We start from the raw sequence: 3,962 nt of genomic DNA, 5'->3' as shown, positions 1-3,962 counted from the left end.
GGCAGCGGAGCGTGCAACATCTGCGACCTTTCCTTGTCGATTTGTTCTTCTCCCGTTCTCCGTTCTCTCTGTTGATTTGTTCCTCTATGCTCGCCTCGGTTGGTTCGGTAGAACCGAAAAACCGAACCGACGAAACCGACACCGAACTCATCGGTTTTTTATTCTATGGCAAACCGATCGGTTGTTGATCTATGGAAACCGAAGTTTACAGCAACCGAACAAACCGAACTGATTCGTCGGTTTAAACCGAATGCCCACTCTGACCCAAGAGTAAAGGCCTTCAACCGAGACTGAGCCATGGAGGCTCAGCAAGACACAGTCGACCTGCTCGAGGAGGCTCGTGAGATGACCGTCATCCACTCCGCTCGTTACCAGCAAACTCTCCGTAGGTACCATGAAAGAAAAATCAAGGGGAGGATCCTCGAGGTCGGTGATCTCATACTCCAAAGGACCCAGTTAACCAAGGACAAACATAAGCTCTCTCCACCATGAGAAGGACCATACGCAGTGGCCGAGGTGATCCAACTAGGCGCCTACCGGGTGAAGGATGACAACGGCAATGTTCTCACCAAACATATGGAACATCAAACAGTTACGTCGTTTCTTTCCCTAAAGCTCGGTCTTACCATTTATTTGCATTCAATGCTTGCTCCTACAGCGTCCCAGCCCGAGCACTCTCGGCCTAGGTCACTCAGGGGCTCCACAGGGGTGGATACCAACCCCTTTTTTAGTATCATTTTTTACTATCATGTAGTAACACTTTTCGCCCAAACAAAAGGGCATCGCCCAAACGAAAAGGCATCCCGTTCTTTTGATTACCCTACGTAACTTGCGCTTTAGCCTCTCAACCGACCACACCCCACCACGACCTACGGTTACGAGCAACTGAGCCTCGCGGGCCACGCCCGGGTTCTTAAGGTTGCATCCTATGGGTCAATGGGCAGGTGTGAAAAAGAAAGGACAAAAAACAAAGCTATGCAAGGATAAAAATAAGGGTGGACGGGACAAGCTTTCTCTCACGAGTGATTTCATAAAAAACAAACTTAAAATATTCATGAATGTAAAACTGTTCACATGGGGCTCCCCCATGAATTCATCTTTTACATAAACTGACTATTTCTACTCTAACTCTATTGTGGCCCCTGGCTGTGTTAGTTGACGGTGCGGTTGGTGAGGACGAAGGCAGCTCGGTTGTGGTTGGGACAACGATGCTCGGCTCGGCTATGGTCGGGACGACGTTCGACTCGGTTGGGGGCGGGACGACGCTCGCCTCTGACCCGGCCTCCGCTGCCTCCGCAGGCTGGACGACGTCTTCCCGGCACACATCTGCGGCCACGGTCGAACGGCAAGCCTCCATCACCCACTGCACGATGACCTGCTCAGCGACCACCTGTACATGCGGCACCAAACTTTCCCATAGCGCATGGATCTCGTCTGCGCTCCACGCATCGACATATCCTCTGCAGATGGCCGCGAAGTCCAGATCAAGGTAGTGGGTGGCCACTGAGGTCAGCACCCCCGATGTCCCGTAGAACATGCCATTGGAGATGAGCGCCTGAACTTCATTCGGGACCTCCGCCAGTTGGACAGCGGGCATACTGGTGCTCGGTCTCGACCTGAACACCTTCGAGACCACCACCTGCGCAATGTTGCGAAGCTGGTCGAGCTCTCCCTCGAGAGCGCGTCGCTCCTCAAGGGATTGGGCTAGCGCCTCCGCGTCGTAACTGACCGCTGCTTTGACCGTCTCCAGCTCTTGCTCTAGAGAGCCGATCTTTCCACCCAGTTCTGGAAACGGACAATAAATTCAGGAGCAAGGAAAAGAAAAATTCAAGGCATCAGCTGAGGGCAGAACAGGTACGTACCAAGGCGGACGCTTTCGAAAATGGAAAGCCCTTCCTCTTGACTGGTCACCCTCTCGAGACTCCTCTACCTCGAGCATCTGCCCTCGGAGCGCGATGACCTCTCGCTCGGTGTCCGACCGGGCCTTCCACTCCGCTTTCAGAGCCTCTAGAGACTTCCTAAGCGCCACCTCAGTCTCTGCCAGGTGGGCCTTCGCCGCGTTGAGTTTCTGCTCGGCAGCAGTCGCCCGCTCGACCGCACGCAGCTCCTGCAAAATTTCTGGAAAATCATCGTCACATGCTTGGGGCAGGAGGTGTGCTATCACAGTTCTTAGGTGGGCAGAGGCATCTAGGTAGATGAGGCAGACCTTAAGAGCAGGTTGCTGCTGCTTAGAGAGGATGGTGGTGCTTGTTCCTTGATTGTACGAGCTAGCCAGCTAGGCATGTTGGATTGTACTTGAATCTGTATTTGCTCGACCGGAGCCGATTAAGGATATGTTTTATGCACTAGCCTGCTCAACTCACGGTCTGCAGGTAAGGCGTTCGACTAAAAGGCCCTTAAACTCACCCTAAGAAGTTCTGTAGTGGTGGTTGTGTTGCTGCTCGTTGATGAGATGAATCAGTGCTCCAGTGTCCAAAATATCTCATCTGGGCTAGCATTTATATGAAAGAACCGTTAACATGATGCTCCGTATCTGCTCCTTTCCTTTTGAACCTGTCATCATTTTATTAGTCTGTTTCATGTTGCAGAAAAAAAAATTCTTATATGGGTTGTGCATTCTCTTCTATTAATGCAGCATTTTGGGCACTCCAAATGAAGAAACTTGGCCAGGCATTGCTTCGCTACCTGATTACAAGTCAAATTTCCCAAAGTGGCCACCTGTGGTAAGTAATAAACAAGTTCTTTTTATTATTGAAATAGTGAGATGGGGTTTTGAGTCGTGTGTGTGGATGAAAACTTTCACCGTGCACTGCTCCGGGACTCATGCTGTAGGATCTAAACAATTGCAAACAATTGTACTGTAACCAATTTGTTTTCCTGATTTATCAACTGAATGCCTGCTGCAACTCTAACTAAAACTCAACTTTAAGATAGGGTGTCATATTAACATCCATGGTGCAAGAGAGGATTTTTCATGTTTATAGATGAGTTTTGGTGCAGGGAATCATTTGTTATACATCCATGGCCTACATCACTGGAGCACAAAATATAGGGTGTCCAGTTGGCTTATCATGATATTTCTCTTATTTCAAACTAAACATTCTTGCTCAACAATATGGCATTTAACATATGCATTGCTTACTTGCTTCTTCTTTGCAGTAATTACAGAGTTTTCGATCCAAACAACTACAGCTCCCTGTATTCCATAGGCGATAAGGACATTCAGGACAGAAAAAAAAGGCTGCCTCACACTAATCGCTGACAGTTCACATGGGGTTGTTCAGCGATTTGTTGTGAACCACAGTCAATAAACCTTCTGCTCCTTTGGATAGCTTTGGTAAGTACAATCTTCATGCCCAGCAATGAACTGACTGATCCCGCTCTCGAGCTATTTGATATGATCATGGATATCTGTACACATCTTTCAGGTAGTAAGTTGTGTGCTATTTATCAGACTAGAATATGCTTCTGTTTCCTTTTCTTTTCCTTTGGATTTCCACGCACCTCGCAGTCCACCTGACCTTCTAGACATTTGTACTGCTACAAATCTGGGAATGATTGAGTTTTATTAGCAGCCCTGGAGCAGCACTATATAAATTTATAATGCCTCTAACCTACCCCCATATATTCTTAAAACTGTTTACACTTTGTTTCATTTAAATGTGTAATCAAGAATTATGTAACAATTCTCATGCATTGCTGCGATTGCAAGAATATGTTAGAAAGGTGTGCTTCATTCCTCTGTTTTGGTAATCAGGAATAACTCCGCATAAAAAAGGTCTTGGTTGCCATTTGAATTAATGAATCTGCTAGACTTAACATTACTCTCCCCAGTTGATTCTGCCTAATGGTCCACTTTGTTTCTCTACAACTAAAAAATTCATAACAGAATCGTTGATAGGCGTGCGAAACAAATATCGCTCGTCCCCGCTCCCTGGTGCGAAACAAAACCTTCCGCACGC

The 3,962-nt window shown here is 47.7% G+C and overlaps 1 long non-coding RNA gene across 1 annotated transcript; it reads left to right on the top strand.

Annotated features, from left to right (window-relative positions):
• Positions 1–2,242: 2,242 nt before the first annotated feature.
• Positions 2,243–3,237, top strand: LOC136509234 (uncharacterized). Its single transcript, XR_010772281.1, has 3 exons — positions 2,243–2,372; positions 2,636–2,723; positions 3,160–3,237. It is a non-coding gene; the product is annotated as an uncharacterized lncRNA (long non-coding RNA).
• Positions 3,238–3,962: the final 725 nt, after the last annotated feature.

This window comes from Miscanthus floridulus, chromosome 15, assembly GCF_019320115.1.
Source record: "Miscanthus floridulus cultivar M001 chromosome 15, ASM1932011v1, whole genome shotgun sequence".
Taxonomy (NCBI): Eukaryota; Viridiplantae; Streptophyta; class Magnoliopsida; order Poales; family Poaceae; genus Miscanthus; species Miscanthus floridulus.
Note: the sequence above shows the minus strand (reverse complement) of the source record. Positions and strands in the feature narration are given on the sequence as shown.